Source organism: Rhinopithecus roxellana, chromosome 4 (assembly GCF_007565055.1).
Source record: "Rhinopithecus roxellana isolate Shanxi Qingling chromosome 4, ASM756505v1, whole genome shotgun sequence".
Classification (NCBI taxonomy): Eukaryota; Metazoa; Chordata; class Mammalia; order Primates; family Cercopithecidae; genus Rhinopithecus; species Rhinopithecus roxellana.
This window is the reverse complement of record NC_044552.1, coordinates 111997005-112017194: the sequence shown is the minus strand read 5'-3', so window position 1 is coordinate 112017194 and position 20190 is coordinate 111997005. Positions and strand designations below refer to the sequence as shown.

General features: G+C 34.8%; 1 protein-coding gene across 5 annotated transcripts in view; it reads left to right on the top strand.

Annotated features, from left to right (window-relative positions):
• The window catches only part of GRIK2 (glutamate ionotropic receptor kainate type subunit 2), a 744221-nt gene that overhangs the window by 123391 nt on the left and 600640 nt on the right, over positions 1 to 20190 (top strand). The window lies entirely within an intron of this gene.

The following is a 20190-nucleotide window of genomic DNA, read 5'->3' as shown; positions in this document are numbered from 1 at the left end:
ATTGTACACCTTTTCTGCAGTATGTGCCGTGCTAGTTGTTATGCAGAATAAGTAAGACAAAGTAAGTGGTTTCCTATCACATTGGAGAGGCAATCAATTTTCAATATGAAACAGATAGTAATATTAGCTGATGTATGAGTAAGTGACAAAATTAAAGGTACCAAATAGCATGTCCCAATGTATTCTATGAAACATTATTTCTTTGAAATGATCTGGGAAAAAGATTCTACAGCCAAATGTGTTTGGGAAATGTGGCCAACTATATAGCTCTTTTAGAGATTTACAGCATACTCTAGCATATTAAGGGGTCTGAGGAGGCCTGTAATAACGAAGCCTATAAAAATTTCTTGACTAAGCAATTTTCCAAGCTTATTTGGTCGATGTCCTGAGTATCTCTTACAGGAACCCACTTTAGGAAGTGCTCCTTGATTTAGAATCTAACCCAACAGAGTGTCCCCTTAAAGGGTGAAAAAGCTTGCTTTTTAAGACTAAATGCTGATTTTTAAACCAGTGTTACATTTATAGATGCATTATTGAGGCCAGTCGAGATTGACAACTTTTTAGGAAGAAAACTTGGCAAGACATGTAAAAGTATAAAATATAAATGCTCTTTGGCTTAGGAATTACACTTCTAGAATTTACTCTTGTTCAAAAGATTTTAATGGCTAAGCCTTGCCTCTGAACTAAGAATCTTACCAGCCTGCCATTTAATATCTTCTACAACATTTCCTTAATACAATTTCAGATATGCTAGCATACACAAATATGTGCTATATAAATGACATATTTACATATAAATGACATATTTACAGAGGCTAGAAAGTTTGGAAAAATATTCATAGAGCAGGTGGAACTTAAATCAGCCCTAATGTATGAATGATATTTTGATAGAAGAGAAGTCATTATGCATTTGATACTCCAAGTTCTAAGTTCAAAATGAGCAATTGACATATTGTGGAGTTAGAGATTTGTGTGTGTGTGTGTGTGTGTGTGTGTGCGCGCGTGTGCTGATGGTACTACTATATCTCAGGCAGGGTTCTAAGTACTTTACTACATTATTTCATTTCACAAAACTAACCCATGATACGAATACTATTATTTTTCTTTTTTATTGACATGAAGGGACAGATTTCACAGTGTTCCTTGGTTCACACTACCAGTGAAAGTTTGAGATTGGTAAACCCATCTCAGAGCCTGAAATGTAGCCACTTTGTTTTACTGTGACCAGAATATTTTCTAATTAAGTCCCAGAATTAAAAAAATCTTATAAATCTTGAGAGAAAGTGGGATTTTTTCCTCCATCATACTGAAATTTACATTATTTGACTGAGTTTTTGATGAATATAAAAATAGGAGAAACTATGATCCATTGCCGCTACTTAAATTGTAACTGTACATATGCATACAAAAAAAAAAAAATCAGACTATGTAAATTCTGAACTTCTCTTGGTTGGAAGTGGAACCAGTTAAATTGAGTATCTGCGCCTTTGCATTTGACTCTGTTAAATACTTTTATGGTTTCCAACATGGGTAGGATACATATAGAGCAGTTTTGATGACTTGCCTATTTGTTTTCTTTTACCATATAATCAGTAACAATTGAGATTGAGGCATGGTTTGTGAAGCAAGCTAATCTATCCACTCTCTACAGCAGGATACATGAGAAGGACATCTATCTTAAGACATTGACTGGAAGACATAGATTGTCTCAAAATCACAAAGAACCTAAGGGCATTCCAAAATTATTTTTTTCACCTTTTTAGTCTGTTCTTATTAATAAGCTGTTAATAATGATAATGTATGGAATACTCAATTACATGATAAATCTTCTTTTTATCTTATTATAAATGGAAGAAAAATATTTTTCATTGCACAAAATTCTAAAGGATCTTTTCTTTCCAAACTTTTTCTTAAATTTATTAGTCAACTGTTATTATCTTAGGAAAATTTCTTCTTTAATATTGAATGTCTTTATTTTTTTCTTTCATGCATTAGACTATTACCTGAAGTATTGAATAGAGTTCAGTAAGCCTCAGAAATAATATGTAAAGAGGAGAGAGTAGCTATTAATAAACAGCTATTATCCATTCAATATTATAGGTATTGGATATCCAAATGAGAACAGGAAGTAAAAGACATATAAGGAATAGAGAACAATCAAAACATTGGTTGTTTTATGTTTTTAAAGCTCTCAAATCTCATTGAATGCAGTAAACTGGCCAGGAACTTCTTGTTTATCTGGTATCCAGTTTCATTTGGCATTGTACGGCAGCTTCTTTCTGAGAAAATAGTAGGCAATCTGAAGAATTTTAAAAATCCAAACAAAAGCCAAGTGATGAAATAGATTTGATAGAACATAATACAGCCTCCTAAATATTCTCCATAATACAATGCTATGCAATGGCAAATGACATCATTACAGTGCCATGATGCAGGGCAATGTCTTGCGGTCTCAGAGAAAAACTCAATTTTATGTATGATTGTTTTCATAGAGAATATATTCAACTCAAAGTTTTCAAAATTGCTAATTTATGTATGCATTGGTATATTATATTTTTTATACATAGGAAGTTCGATTTCCAGAAAAAAAAACAAAAAACAAAAAAAAACAAAAAAAAACGTTTAAAAGAAAATTAGTTGATCGAGCAAAAGAAGCAAATGTGTAATACTTGGCCATGCCAGTTTTTCGTTATTCACCTAATTATATATATATGAGTTTTCAAAAATTAGAACTTCCAGATTAAAAGGTTTGTAACCATTTTCTATAGTTTCTCTAAATAAATGAAAACATAAAAATTACAGTTTCAAAGATAAATGCCAATCTTAATTTCTAGTACCTAGAATTTTCACATTTATTTTTGTGGGAAAAAGAAAACTATTGTATATAGTAAACCTTAACCAGCTTTAATAGACTTTGTATTGTGTTTTAATAGCAGGTCTATTTATTGAGATTTATGGAAAATAAAACTATTAAGACAGTTAACTTTATAAGCTAATCCATACTTACAAGACATTTTCTATGTTTAAAAAAGTATTATTTTTGAAATTATTTGTTCCAGAAATTAGACATTTAAAGCATGTTCACGCAGATCTTCATGTGTGGTCTTTTGTTATGTCTGTTCTCAAATCTCGTACTATATTAATTGGCAACATTAATATGTTTCCACAATAATTACAGTTTTTAAACTTTTGTTCAAGATTAAAAAATTTGTAAAACGTTGCTAGTGTTTATCAGAATTTGAATAGCATAACTTTTTTAAAATAATAACATGAAATAAAGTAAAATAAGACAATATTTTTTACTTTATTTATTTTTATTTTTTTTTATACTTTAAGTTCTAGGGTACATGTGCATAATGTGCAGGTTTGTTACATATGTATATTTGTGCCATGTTGGTGTGCTGCACCCATCAACTCGTCAGCACCCATCAATTCATCATTTATATCATGTATAACTCCCCAATGCAATCCCTCCCCCCTCCCCCCTCCCCATGATAGGCCCCGGTGTGTGATGTTCCCCTTCCCGAGTCCAAGTGATCTCATTGTTCAGTTCCTATGAGTGAGAACATGCGGTGTTTGGTTTTCTCTTCTTGTGATAGTTTGCTAAGAATGATGGTTTCCAGCTGCATTCATGTCCCTACAAAGGACGCAAACTCATCCTTTTTTATGGCTGCATAGTATTCCATGGTGTATATGTGCCACATTTTCTTAATCCAGTCTGTCACAGATGGACATTTGGGTTGATTCCAAGTCTTTGCTATTGTGAATAGTGCTACAATAAACATACGTGTGCATGTGTCTTTGTAGTAGAATAATTTATAATCCTCTGGGTATATACCCAGTAGTGGGATGGCTGGGTCATATGGTACATCTAGTTCTAGATCCTTGAGGAATTGCCATACTGTTTTCCATAATGGTGAACTAGTTTACAATCCCACCAACAGTGTAAAAGTGTTCCTATTTCTCCACATCTTCTCCAACACTGTTGTTTCCTGATTTTTTAATGATTGCCATTCTAACTGATGTGAGATGGTATCTCATTGTGGTTTTGATTTGCATTTCTCTGATGGCGAGTGATGATGACCATTTTTTCATGTGTCTGTTGGCTGCATGAATGTCTTCTTTTGAGAAATGTCTGTTCATATCCTTTGCCCACTTTTTGATGGGGTTGTTTGTTTTTTTCTTGTATATATGTTTGAGTTCTTTGTAGATTCTGGATATTAGCCCTTTGTCAGATGAGTAGATTGCAAAAATTTTCTCCCATTCTGTATGTTGCCTGTTCACTCTGATGGTAGTTTCTTTTGCTGTGCAGAAGCTCTTTAGTTTAATGAGATCCCATTTGTCAATTTTGGCTTTTGCTGCTGTTGCTTTTGGTGTTTTAGACATGAAGTCCTTGCCCATGCCTATGTCCTGAATGGTATTCTTCTATACCTAGGTATTCTTCTAGGGTTTTTATGGTATTAGGTCTAACATTTAAGTCTCTAATCCATCTTGAATTAATCTTCATATAAGGAGGAAAGAAAGGATCCAGTTTCAGCTTTCTACTTATGGCTAGCCAATTTTCCCAGCACCATTTATTAAATAGGGAATCCTTTCCCCATTTCTTGTTTCTCTCAGGTTTGTCAAAGATCAGATGGCTGTAGATGTGTGGTATTATTTCTGAGGACTCTGTTCTGTTCCATTGGTCTATAGCTCTGTTTTGGTACCAGTACCATGCTGTTTTGGTTACTGTAGCCTTGTAGTATAGTTTGAAGTCAGGTAGCGTGACGCCTCCAGCTTTGTCCTTTTGACTTAGGATTGTCTTGGCAATGCGGGCTCTTTTTTGGTTCCATATGAACTTTAAAGCAGTTTTTTCCAATTCTGTGAAGAAACTCATTGGTAGCTTGATGGGGATGGCATTGAATCTATAAATAACCTTGGGCAGTATGGCCATTTTCACGATATTGATTCTTCCTATCCATGAGCATGGTATGTTCTTCCATTTGTTTGTGTCCTCTTTGATTTCACTGAGCAGTGGTTTGTAGTTCTCCTTGAAGAGGTCATTGACATCCCTTGTAAGTTGGATTCCTAGGTATTTTATTCTCTTTGAAGCAATTGTGAGTGGAAGTTCATTCCTGACTTGGCTCTCTGTTTGTCTGTTACTGGTGTATAAGAATGCTTGTGATTTTTGCACATTAATTTTGTATCCTGAGTCTTTGCTGAAGTTGCTTATCAGCTTAAGGAGATTTTGGGCTGAGACCATGGGGTTTTCTAAATATACAATCATGTCATCTGCAAACAGGGACAATTTGACTTCTTCTTTTCCTAACTGAATACCCTTGATTTCTTTCTCTTGCCTGATTGCCCTAGCCAGAACTTCCAACACTATGTTGAATAGGAGTGGTGAGAGGGCATCCCTGTCTTGTACCAGTTTTCAAAGGGAATTTTTCCAGTTTTTGCCCATTCAGTATGATGTTGGCTGTGGGTTTGTCATAAATAGCTCTTATTATTTTGAGGTACGTTCCATCAATACCGAATTTATTGAGCGTTTTTAGCATGAAGGGCTGTTGAATTTTGTCAAAAGCCTTTTCTGCATCTATTGAGATAATCATGTGGTTCTTGTCTTTGGTTCTGTTTATATGCCGGATTACGTTTATTGATTTGCGAATGTTGAACCAGCCTTGCATCCCAGGGATGAATCCCACTTGATCATGGTGGATAAGCTTTTTGATGTGCTACTGAATCCGGTTTGCCAGTATTTTATTGAGGATTTTTGCATCAATGTTCATCAGGGATATTGGTCTAAAATTCTCTTTTTTTGTTGTGTCTCTGCCAGGCTTTGGTATCAGGATGATGTTGGCCTCATAAAATGAGTTAGGGAGGATTCCCTCTTTTTCTATTGATTGGAATAGTTTCAGAAGGAATGGTACCAGCTCCTCCTTGTACCTCTGGTAGAATTCAGCTGTGAATCCATCTGGTCCTGGACTTTTTTTGGTGGGTAGGCTATTAATTGTTGCCTCAATTTCAGAGCCTGCTATTGGTCTATTCAGGGATTCAACTTCTTCCTGGTTTAGTCTTGGAAGAGTGTAAGTGTCCAGGAAATTATCCATTTCTTCTAGATTTTCTAGTTGATTTGCGTAGAGGTGTTTATAGTATTCTCTGATGGTAGTTTGTATTTCTGTGGGGTTGGTGGTGATATCCCCTTTATCATTTTTTATTGCATCTATTTGATTCTTCTCTGTTTTCTTCTTTATTAGTCTTGCTAGCGGTCTGTCAATTTTGTTGATCTTTTCAAAAAACCAACTCCTATACAGAGGATAATTGTTGTCTAGTTTTCTTAATATTAATAGTAAATTAGATTTATTTTTAATTAAGTTGTTGTACATTGGTGTAAAATGTCTATTCCTTCCCCCTTATATTTTTCTGGTTTATGCACTTCAGAGAGAAGATAGGAAATAATGAAATAGAAAATGTTCAGCTTTATTTTAATTTATGTATAAAATAAGAACATTTAATCTTCCAGAAAAATGCATTGTTTGGATTTAGTTTATTATCTAAACAGTAAAGCAAGATATTTAAAATAAGAAACTTTCTATTTAAAGAAATTAGAAATTATTTCAGGCATTTGTTTTTAATGAATATTTTGAAAGTATTATGGAGATACTTTCTCCTTAAAAGTTGCGTAACTATACATTCAATATATACCTTGCATCTCCTTAGCAGTTATCAACATTTTAAGAATAAGACTACTTTGAACAAAAGTTCTAGCAACTCATTACTTACATGCTTTAGCAGAAATTTAAATCATGACGTTAAATCTACTCAGTTTCTCAGAAGCACCTGTTACCTCTGACCCAAGGCCTTTGTCACAGTTGATCCTTTTGCTTAACACAGCAGGGGTTCTCCCCATCCTGCTCTTTTCATGTACACTGTTTCTCCTTTTGAGTCTCTGTGTATTAATCCAGATGGGTTATGTTATGATGCATTCAAACAAAAAGACTAAATCTTAGTGACTTGGCATAACAAGCTTTTTATTCTCATTCACACAAGTCTATCATGGATTGACGTGTCTGTCTGTCATGAACTGCTGTCATTAATGCGGTGTCGCTTTCCAGTTGTTCCATCTTGTGATACTTCCATCTTAGCATGTAACTCTTCAATAGCTGCACAGAGAAAGATAGCAACACTTTTAAAGCACTTATTTCTGGAAGTATAATTTGCCCAAGTATTCAAGAAGAAGGTTGGTGAGCATTAATAATGTCTGCTAAACCTTGCATAAATAAAACATTCTCTTATCTTTTTTTGATCTCTGTCCTGCCCCCAACATTCTCCAGGTGATCTCATAACCACGTGTTCTTTTTCATAGTCATTATCATAATGAATTGTTTGTCTAACTTTTCCCCTTCTATATCGTAAGCTCCATGGCTCCATGATTTCTGTGACTACATCTGCTTTTTGGCTCATCACTTTGTTCACATTAACTGGCAAACAGTAAGCAGCTAAATATATTTATTATATATTAAATACATATGTATTATATATTTAATCTGTTTATTGAATTAATGAAATAATGAGTTTCTATGGCTTGCAGTCTTCCAGTTAGAGTGCTAAATGGTTAAGTTGGATCTATGTTGATTTCTTTTGGATATCCCATGGTTTCATGTATAATTTTCACATATATGCAACAAATAAATTAATAATCTATGAATCAAGTATATATTTAGAACATCTTATGTGCTTGACACTATTTTGAGGAAATCCTTCTTAGGGAACTATTATCTCTCGGTTACTTATACTGAGAGATAATAATAACTTTGACTTTGGCAGCCAGAAATAATTTTTCCATAAGATATTTTTGTCACCCTCCTCCCTCATCCAATTAACAACACCCTTACTACAGACCTACCACGGTAAAGATGATGCTAGGGATTTGCTGGAGGAAAAATGGGAGAAGGCAATTCAAAGGAATGAGGCATGATCTCTGTCCTCAAAGAGTTGACTATCTGTTAGGAATAAGATATACATATAATCATAACTGTGGAAGGAAGAAACACAGCATAAGGGATACACACTGGGACTATGAATTCTGGATTATGAACTGTAGCTTAAAGCTAGGAATATCAATGAAAACTTTATGAGTGAAGTAACATTTGATCCAGGCCCTAAATGCTTGGACATACTGAAAAGGGCAGAAGTCCATTCCAAACCGAGGGAAATACAAAGATCTTCTATTAGATCTACATTGATTAAGTAGGTGTAGAAACACAAATAGTGCCCATCAGCATTCTAAGTTCTCTTCCCTTGACTACAAAAATGGAAGATAATGATTCCTAAGCCTTTTTTTTTTTTTTTTTTTTTTTTTTTTTTGAGATGGAGTCTCACTCTATTGCCCAGGCTAGAGTACAGTGGCATTATCTGGGCTCACTGCAACCTCCATCTCCTGGGTTCAAGTGGTTCTCCTGCCTCTGCCTCCCAAGTAGCTGAGATTACAGGCGTGCACCAGCACACATGGCTAATTTTTGTAGTTTTTTAGTAGAGATGGGGTTTCACTATATTGGCCAGGCTGGCCTCAAACTCCTGACCTCAAGCGATCCACCCACCTTGGCCTCCCAAAGTGCTGGGATTAAGGCGTGAGCCACCACACCCAGCTGATACCTAGGTCTTTTTATGCTGGGTAGGGTCATGTGACTAATTCAGATCAGTGAGCTCTGTTTGAAAATGGTGTTTATTTTTTCTGGGAAAAATTATGAAAGAGGCTTGAATTTTATGCTTGATTTTTCCATAATTCCTTCTCATGTCTTCAATAAATTTGAAGCTTTTTGTTGAGAAAGGGTGTCATAACATGATAGGGAATCCATCAACATAGATCCTTGCCAATATGAATCAGAAGTCTTGCTGCAAGAGCAAGAAATAAATCACTTTTGCCTAAAACCACTGACATTTTTGGGTTTTATTGTTACCATAGCCTATTGAGACTATCCTGGCTAACAGTAGAAATACAGTCAATGCCTCGTTATATATATAACAGATATATAATTTCGAAGGGACTTGGTGCTAGAAAATTAAGATATGACTCAACTTTATTCACTATAGGTGTGGCTGACACATTGTGCTTCCAGCTCACTCTCTTTCTCCTAAGACTATGCGATTTAATAGATATTTAGAAGAAACCCAAGGCCCACACAGTGTGATACCCAGTAATTAGACTGCTAATTGTTTGGCTAACATTTGATCACCTTGCTCCACAATATTTTACAAATTGATTCCTCCTCAGATTAGTTAGAAAGAAACTTAAGATTTGCATGTTTTTTGTTCGTGTGTTTTTGTTTTCTTTTCTTTGAGGCAGAGTTTCGCTCTTGTTGCCCAGGCTAGAGTGCAATTGCACCATCTTAGCTCACTGCAAACTCCGCCTCCTGGGTTCAAAGGATTCTCCTGCCTCAGACTCCCGAGTAGCTGGGATTACAGGCACCTGACACTACGCCTGGCTAACTTTTTGTGTTTTTAGTAGAGACGAGGTTTCCCCGTCTTGGCCAGGCTGGTCTCAAACTCCTGACTTCAAGCGCTACCCACTTCGGCCTCCCCAAGTGCTGGGATTACAGGTGTGAGCCACTGCACTGAGCCCCCACTTGCATGTTCTTGAAAGCAGTATGAAACATTCAACTCACCAGTCTAATTGGAGTTCTTGTCTATATGATGTCAAATTATTGATTTGACAGGCTTTTTAAGAACTGAAGTGATGTAGTTTGATATAAAGCAGATGAGAAGCTACATTAAAGAAGCTTATGCTAACATACATTTAAATGTTAGTCTACTGCTCTTTCTCACATATTCAATTACACAAAAATGGTAGTTTATGTTTAGGAGGGATCTATATTATCAGTAGGATGAATACTCATCTTGCAGGCTAATATTTGTGGTCAGCTGTATGGGTTAAGACAGCTGCGTGAGTTACTGAATTTAAGGTTTCAGTATTCTGATGATTATGATAGTGTGTATGTTCTTGGTAATGAAATCAAATTAGAATGTTTTAACCTTTTGGAAAATTGAGTCCTACGATATCACATATGTAGTAAACAGTAAAAGTAGGAGAAAACACATCCGGTGCAACATATAGGAACTTAACTAACAATTCTCTCCTTATTTTCAAACACCTGATACATTTAAAGGACCCATTCTTGAATTTTAGATAAGAGCCAACTGTTGAAATCATTCATATAGTTTTATGCTCGAGTTTTAGTTTCCCTTATGTGTTAGGATGAGTCAAACTTCCTTGTTTTACAGCCCCCACTTTATAAAGAAATAACTTCACTGTGAATTTCAAACATGACCTGAGTGAACAACTTTATGAAAATAATGTGCATGTGTAATTACATGCTGTCAGTTCTGTTACATGCGGGAGGATTATCCAGTTTGCAAATTAATCACGCTCACAGTTTCCCACTTTCTCCTCTGAGTACAGTGCTGCTGTGAGGACTATATACTGTGATGAGTAAAATGGAAGGAAACAAACACTACCTGTGCTGCAGAAAGTGTGACAGGGTGAAGAATATAATGGGCGTAAAGTATAGCAACATGTATCAGGATCATGGAGATCAGCGTGGGTAAACCAGAAGACGCGACTGAAATGATGTCTGGAAAGAGCAGCAGAGCAGAATTGATTCCTAGATGCATACATAGACCAACTACTCTATCTGTCCGATCTCACTGCAGATGGCTCACTGTGTGTTAATCCTTCACAATCAGCCTTGACTTCAATTCAGAAAAGAAAAAGCCTTAATCACTGTGATCATTAATATTATTAATAAGGTATTGATTTGCTTCTGTTTTTGCTCTTGTAACACAATTCATGATTTGGTAACTCTATATAGGACTTTTAAAAACTGATAGGATTGATAGGATTTTTAAAAATAGAAATTGGATGGGACAGTTAGGGTAGAATTGCTAATAATTAGAGTATATTTAGAAAACTATATGCACTTGCTTATTTTTAAATGTTAAACTAGAAAAAAAGCATAAATCAGTGAGTTTTAATACCTTTGCTGAGGTAACTTGTTGGGTAACTAAAAATCACAAAATGTAGCTGCTTTATTATATTCTCTCACCTTCAATGTGGCATATTAAGTAAGGACTGACATATTGGTTAGCACTAATTTTCTAACTTCAGTTGTGTAGTCGATGAAGTTTCATTTTCCTCTAAATGGGTGATGCTATAAGGAAGGGTAGTAGAGCTTAACGCTGCCTGTCACTTCTCACGCCACAGAGGGAAAGATCAGCAACATGTATGATGTTGTATGATCACCAGTCAAAAAAATAAGGTAAGGGTTGTAGTGCCTCATCTCTGTACACAGGTTGTAGCATAAACAAATACAAACAAGTAAGTGGAATCACCCTCTTAGTCCATGGGCCCTGTAGAAAGCTGAATGCTCTCCAGGGATTTGGAAGAGGCAACACTTCTGCGAGGTTCCAACAGATGCACACCATAGGTCCTGTAGAAAGCTGAATCCTCTCTGGGGTTTCAGAGGAGGCAACACTTCTCCTAGCAGGTTCCAGCGTGTGTACATCAATGTCACAGACATGGCCTATCTCCCATACCCTTAGGCCATTTCAGAATAATTTTTTCATGTCCTTTTATTGTTGCTCCCAGCAAAGTCTGGTCCCTACCCTTTCAGAGAGTGGATAGATTACAAACACCAGGCATCTGATCATATTAAAGGTTGCAGGGAGATCTGAGTCTCAAACCCTGCTGCCCCACTGCAGGAAAAACAATCTGCTCATCCTTTTAGAAAAGTTAACTCTAAATCAGTCACACATTTAAACACAGAGTACTGTCATCCAAATGAAAACTGCTATATTATTTTTTCTTTTTTCCTAGAGTGCTTGCTGAAACACAGAAAACTGCTGTATTATAATCAAACTCCACTAGTCAATTTTCAGATTAGAGACCCATTGGCTTTACTTCCTTCAGAAACAAAAGAAAGGAGGTCTCATAACAAAATGATTATGAGGTTTCGGGATCCCCCAAAGCTCGGCAGAAAAGGACGGTCTGAGATACCTCTTATCAAGACAGATATATTATGGTCATGAGATATTTGGAACTAAAATTAACTAAAGTGTCAATTTTCAGTTAAAAACTGAAGTGATATAGTTTGAAATTATTTTTTTTCAGAACATGTCAACCACTTCTTGACCTTGTGATTTTGAGGAATGTCAGCCTTACCTGTTTGTTTCCATTGCTTTGTGGGTTGTAGCAAGCTGTGCGTAGTGGTATTTCTCGTGTTTTTCAGATCTCATTAAAAGATGCCAGAAGTGGTCATCTTAAGAGCTTATTCAAGGACTATACTTCAGAGGTACAGTCCAGTATGCCTAATCCAGTAGTAGTCTCTGGAAAATAATAGGAAAATAGGTACTCTTTTCTTATGTATCCACTCTTTTTCTCTAAGAAAATTTTGGCAAGGGAGAGAACTGGTGGATGATTTTGTTTTATAATTTTCCTTTTAGATCAAGGAAAATAGTTAATTCTTCCAAAGGACAGGTGTCTTCCGACAAAGCATGGAGGGTGGCATGGATTTGTAGGGTCTATGGGCTATGGCATAGGACTGCTGGGTTCATATCCCAGCTCTGCCACTTAGTGTGCTGTGTGAGTTACTGAACCTACTTTTACTCAATTTCTTCAACTGTAAAATCTGTATAATCATGGAGTTCTTGCAAAGAAGAATTAAATCTTAAGTGAGCTAATTAATACAGAGTGCTTAGACTGGTGCTGGCACTAAGCAAGTATCTAGTAAATATTAGCTATTATTATTTCAGGTTCATAGTCACTCATATAAAACATGTGAGGCCAGGTGAGTTTTGGAGTTAAGAATATTTTAGATTTTAGAAGTTATCTATACTCTATTATATAACACCCACTGTAGGATTTGGGGTAGAAACTCTCAAACACTTTAATATTTCTGCAGCCAAGTCTGTAAAATAGTTACATTATGTGGGATGAATAAAAACTATAAGTAGCTCAGGTCAATTAAGGTTAGGTTTTGCTACTAAATGAGTTAACAATTTTTTTTTCAGACTTTTTAGATTTTGAAATTTCAGATAAGGAATTGTGAAATTCTATTATATTTTCTGATGTTCCTGACCCAAACCTGACTCTACCATAGAATGACAAGCATCCATAAGGATGGGATCAAACACACCCTTTGCAGTTTTTAAAGTGCTACTGGCTCAGGCTCATTTCCAGGCAAGCTGGCTTATATCAGGGTCCTAGTGTTCAATTAGAACTGAACAGAGATAACACATAAAATAAGGTTTAGTTAAATGGTTGACTTGAAATTCTAAATAAGAAAATAGCAAATCTGCTTCCAAACTATGACATGTCCAGAAACCATAACTCATTTTGTTCTTTTCCTCCATTCCCTATATGCAGTACATGATGATGCTACAAACTCATAGCATTCTTTTGGTTATGAAATTTAAGATGAGGAATGGATTTTCTGTACAATGCAACTGGCACTGAGAAAAGACAACTTGCTAAAACATGAGGTTGGGTGATCTTATGGCTTAACCTATGAATATCTTCTCTTAAAGGCAAAATCCATGCCTTTCACTGTCTGATAAGTGGACCAGATGGAGTATTAAGCTGGATTTCCTTCTCATTAACAAAAAGTAGGAGTGCCTAGGAACCCCATGCCTGCAGAAATTGAACTTGAGTTATTATTCATTTATCTTATATCTCTTTAAATTTCAAAATTATTTTAAGGTCTACTGATCATGGCAAAACTCAAAATATAGTTTACACAATTCAATTTATGTGTCCCCAGTTTTTCAGCTTTCTTACAGCAGAGCATCATCAGTGAATGAACTTTGTAGAATTTTGCTTGGCATTTAGAGGAATGATGGCTAAATGAATGTATTCTCACCCAGTAATTCCATTATAGTCTCCAAGGTTCACCATTCATTAATTGCTTTTCTAATTGCTTTATGAAAAATTGCTATTTGATAGGTTTATCTCCTTTTTCTTTCTAATGTCATTGACAGTTGCTAATTTACTTACTAGATAATTTAGGGTAAGTTACATAATTTATTTGAGCATTTACAAATAATTTCAACATGCTGAATTCTGAATTGCCCTTGTGATATAGTGTGCTCTGTTGATCTATTTTTTGACATTCGTTAATTCAACCATTTATTCTACAAACAAGTTTTAAATGTTTATGATGTACGAGGCATTGATCCAACTACTGTGGAATCTATAGCATTGTTGTCCTAAAGGAGCTTATATTCTATTAGGGAAAGAAGACTGGAATAATTAGAATCCAAGGTCAAAAGTGATGAATGCAGAGGCCTGGACAAAGTCTTATGGGAATTCAGAAGAAGAATGGAGATTATTTCTAGCTGGGGAATTTGAACATGGTTAAACAGAAGATATTGTATTGTCTTAGCAGTATATCAATGGATAAATACAACTGATTTTTATTAAAAATTGATTAAAGTATTGTCTTTTGTTGTCCATCAAGAGAAGATGGCTTAGGTAAATAATGACAGTTCTAAAATTAAAGAGACATTAAAAAATACATAACAGCCAGTATAATGTATATACTGACAATTCAGAGTAGATGTTTGACTTTTTAGGATGGACAGATGCCAGCCTATATCCTCTTCTGGTACATACTGAGTACATATTGACTCTATATACAATGGAATATGTGAGAATCAAAATGATGATTCAAACAACTTTTTTTAAACATGGAAGGATAACTGCAACATGCTGGTGCATAAAAGAGAGCAAGAGAAGCAACAACAGTTATAAAGTATGAATTATTTGCATATAATTATTTGCATATATTTAAATCTAGAGAATTGTCTTAGTTTGAATTGTAAAATTTCAAATGAGTTTTACGTATTCTTTGTATTTTTCTGTTTGAGTCATTTACAGTGACTATGAATCAATTTTATGAAGGAAACAAAGTATTTTAAAAGCCATGTCAAAAAATCATTGTGAACAATGTTTTAACAGATACATTAGTGAAAGACATGACAATTATAAGGAAATTATAGCTATGTATAGGTTATGTATTCATGAAAATAATCTAGTTTGGTGGAAGCAGAAATGAGATAAAAATACGGTGGATAAATATGGATGAAATAAAGTTGGAAACTAGTTGTTGTCAAATCCTGGAAAACCTTGAAGAATACAAATTTGACTTTATCTAATAGGCAAGTATGGATGGGGGCAGTTGCAGTTTTTGAGTGAGTAATGATTACTGAAAAGCCCTTATTTAGAAGTTTTTCTGGAAACAACCTTTAGAAGAAATTTTTGGTGACTGACACTGGAATTATGGATGACATTTAAGAGGTTACTGCAGTAATCTAGAGAGTCAAACATGACACGGAATTTGACAGTGGCATCAGGAATGAAAGTGCAGCAGAGACACCAAAAGTTTTTTTGGAGGGAGGATGAACAGAACTTACAGACTGAAAGGGTAAGGAAGGCAAAGGGGAGGAAGGAACCATTGACGAATGCTGGTACCATTAGCTTAAATAAAGCAGTTTCAAAAGAGCTACACATTAGTGAGAAAGGTTAGAGAATCAGAATGTGAGATCTGAAAGTGATCATTTTTATTCTTCTTATTGTATTCAGGAAAACAAAACTGAGGTTAAGCAACTTATCAAAAGCTACACAGTTAAAACTTGAGTTGGTTTTAGACACATCAGTTTGAAGTGCCATAGAGTATCCCAGGATATCTGATAAACCCATTAGAAATATGGATCAAGAGCACTGTCAAGTCCTATCTTTTCCTTTAGTCAAAATTAATGACTCCTCCATAGTCCCCTATAATTACACATACTTCTAATACAGAATTTACAACATTTTATTTGCTTTTATTATTGTTTTCCTCTAAACGAAGGAAGGACCAGGTCTAATCACATAGACATATACATAGCCATACGTATATATGGCTATGTATATATAACTGGCACTGACTATGGGCACTCAAAATTGTTTCGATGAACAAATGAAAAAGAAAAGTGACAAGTAACATATATTTGAGAGTCTTTCTAGAAGTCGTTATAGAAGATAGGGTAGCTGAAGTCCTCAAAGGAGACTATATAATTACAATAGAGCTCCTTCTCCTGCTTGAGATATCCACCTACATGGATATAGGTATATAGGTTTATAACCTGTTACCAGAGACTTCCAACTGAAAGACCAGTCTCTTTTCTGTATTACAGATAAGCCAAATGGCATTATGAATAGTTCCCTTAAATCAAGGATTATAACACTGAATGTATTATGCTTCTCCACATGCAGCCTGTTTCTCCTCCGTAAGCCCCTATCTTGGTTAACGGCACCATTATCCAGGCTATCAGAAATCTGGATGTTGAGCTATCCTAGTGCCCTAAATCTGATCCTTGTTCTATCAAATTTACCTCCTGAATGTCTCACAAATGGATACCTCATTCTGCCCCCACAATCTCCTACTACTACTCATTGATTCCAGTTCTCATAATTGCTCATGGAATAACCTACCAATTTGTTATTGCAATAACCTACCAAGTTGTTTTCTTGGCTCCAGTTTTACCTATATCCCAAAGCCAATTAGAAAACAAAATTATACTTATAAAACCTAAGTATTATTTTTATTTTTCTCTTTAGCAAATGCTACAAAGACTCTCAATTTCTCAGGTTACAAATCATTCTTTTCTGTGTTGAGGTGCCGTTTGTGTTTTGGTCTATCTATCTAATTTCAATGCTCTTCCGCTTTCTGCTCCAACTATATTGACCTAATCACAGCTCTTCAAACACTCTGTGCTGTTTTGAAGCTGGTTACTTTCTTTCTCTATAATGCTCTTTCTTCTATTCTGAAGAATTCCCATTCATCTTTAAGAACAAGCTCAATTGACACCCTTACCTGAGTAACATTTTCTAACCTCATCTGATAGGTCTGATCACTCCTCTTATGTATCTTTTGCCATGTGTAGTTTCCATTATACATTATTGCATTTACATTCCTGTGGAACATAAATTTGTACTATAAATTCCAATAAAATAGAGACGTAGTTATTTTAGTCCTGTACTATGTGCAGTTAGCAAACATATAATAAATATTTATCAACTTCTGCATAAAAGAATACTGATGTCTGAGGAGACCCTTTAAAAAAAAAAAGTTTTATTTGTGTCCTTAATATAACACTTTTAGGAAAGAGCTAGGAATAGGGAAAGATTTCAGAAGTTTAATGAATAAGAAAGTAAAGAATCAGTTTTAGTAAATGTGAAATATATATTATGATGAAATACATACAAACACACACATATATGTGTGTATATATAATGGCATCTTAAAAAGAATCTCAGAGTCCTAAAGAGACCTTAGAAGACCTAAAGAAGTATATGGAAAATTGGAAAGAAACCAGTGCAAAAATGCAGACTTAAGTTTAAAGAAGTGTGAAGACAACAAAGAATTAAGATGAAAACAGGACTTTGTGTTACACATTTTTGTATCTTTAATGCTGTGCACATAGAATCATTCAATATATTTACATAGAGTTAGAGGAAAGGGATATGAGGAAAAGAAGAAAGGATGAAAAAGACACAGAAGGGATGCTAAAAGTAAATAAATTGAGGAAATTTATATTTAAAACAAAATGAACAATTAGGTTCAACTTATCTCCAACTTTTCCATGACATTATCAACATAAGTTTCTATTCATCCTTAACTTTTAGCATGCTTACCATCTGTAATCAGATTGTGAGACTACTTTGAGGCCAGTTTATAGAGGTCTTTAAATACTATGATAAGCACTTTGACTTTTAGAGCTCTTATGCAAGGGGATGTTCTTCCTCTTTCCTTAAAATAAATGCCGTTTGGGATGTGATGCTTTAGTTGGATTAAGTTTACCTGACTGCAAGAAGTAAGAAAGTCTCCGAGAAGTGCAATTAAGAAGGGGTAATACAAGTATACAAGCATAAATAACAATATAGGGATTAATGTATCAATTAGAACAAAAAAGATCATTGATGTGAAGTATATCAGAGAAAAAATAGAAATTTAAAATCAGTTAACTTGTGGGCTAGAAAAGAGGCATGAGTCAAGTTTGGGAGAATGACTTTTTTTCATTCTTTGTTGTATCCTCCCTCTGATGCCCTTTATAAGGTATCATAGTGCCTATGAAAGGATTTTTAGTCTACAGAACTATTCAGAGAAGGCAGGCCTGTTTGGAAATTTTAAACCGTCTTTTAACATAGCTGAAATGTCATGGGAGGCTATCACACCTTCTATGCTGACGATGCCTTAGGCCAGTCATGCTGACAGGGCAGTGCAGAGACAATGTGAATTGTGCTCTGGGTTTGAATGTAAGTGCCTAGGTACAAGAGTTCAGTGATTTTACTATGTGACAGTCACTGAACCACTTATTTTCATTATGAAGGAAATTAAACATCCAACCTCAGCATAAAACACAGTCTATGACTATCCAGTTGTTGCTGTTATTGGAATTGATTGAATATAGCTTTATAACATTTCTGTATTTATTTTGTTTTTTTTTTTTTTTTTTTTTTTTGCATTTGTCCTTTTCTAGCTATGAATTTCTGATTTTGAGTATCACAGACCCTCTTTCCTTTCATACCTTCATGCCTTATTGACATTAAGGCAAAAAAAAAAATACAGATTTGAGAAGCAATCCATACAAAAACATTGCATGCAGGCCAAGATAATACAGATATTTTTCTCAATCACTAAAGTTATGGATTAAGTTAATCAGAAGCAGCGGTTGTTATATACATTGTTTTATTTTTCGAAATATACAATTTAGTGGTATTTCTAGCCTTAGTCTGCTTTCAATAGACAGATCCTCACAACTATGTGTCTCCTATTATGAATGACTGGCATGAGATTTGTTTGACGTTGTTGACTAGACACTGGTATTAAAAAACAGTATTCAATGTTTTCATTTTATGCTTTAATACAGAAAAGCTTCAGCCAATTTGTGATGTTTAGATATTTGAGAAAGGAAATAACTTTTGAAGTTATGCTGTGTCTAAATACACTACTTTTGTTCTCTTACCCACAAAATATTATGTCTACACCAGATTACTGGGATAAATGGTTTCAAAGTCAGTCCAAATGATCTAAAGCATGCGTGAAAGGAACCTGGTCATTTTGCTAGTCTTACTTATATGTGAGATGCACTCCTATTACACTGTGGAAACTCTTGTGAACATTGACACAGATTGATGACTATATGTACAAAATTCCACTTATCGGTTTTAGTTTTAAGGGCTATTTTTAACAAAATTTGAGGAAGACAGTCTATGTATAATTTCTTTGAAGCATATTCTCCTATAAACCCTGAACAATGGTAGCATATCTTTGAGCTAATAAATAAATCATTCTAACTGCACTAAAACAACAAAACTCACCAATTAAAATGCCATCAACAAAGTCTTAGTATTTTTCTCTGTCAGAGAATAAAATTTCACCATCATAATGACTTTTTTCAAAGCTTTTGACTCTTCTTTTCTCTTTTTTTTCTTAATCTAAACCAGTAGGTTTATAAGCCGTGTACTTGAACAGCAAAGCCATTTGCCATTTGGTAGAACTGGCTGACATTTCATTTTTTCTGGGCAGATTGCAGATTAGTTTGACATTATTTTGCTGAGCTGTGTGCTACATCATTAACATATTGCTTATGACTAAAAGCAAAGTAGTTTCATTTTGTGGCATAATACTCCACATTCTCTACAAGTAGCAAAAAGTATGATTTTTCTTTGAAAATGACTAGGTATTGCTTCGGTCTTATAAAAAAAAGGAAACAGAATTCTATTAATGTAACAAAATGTATCACTAAAATGGTGTGTCAGAGGAGAACGAAAACCTCCATAAAGGCATGATGTGTTTACTGTTGATATCTCTAAATCTTGGCTAGAAATGAGAAACATTCATGAAATATTGGACTTAAACTGAGATTACATCAGTATGGTAGCAATATCGTACTTGTCAACTAACAGAATATAACTGCCTGGTTGTACTGTATGAAAATGAAAATTCACTTTTTGATCTAAGGCAAAATTCTTTCCCTGTCCATGTTAGATAATGTTTTGTTTTCAATGTAAATAAAGTAGAGGCTAGGCAACTGTATCACAAGATGGCTTTGTTTGGGAAATCAGGGGAATAACAAACTGCTGATCATTTTTTAATTAAAGTGGTAATCAAACAA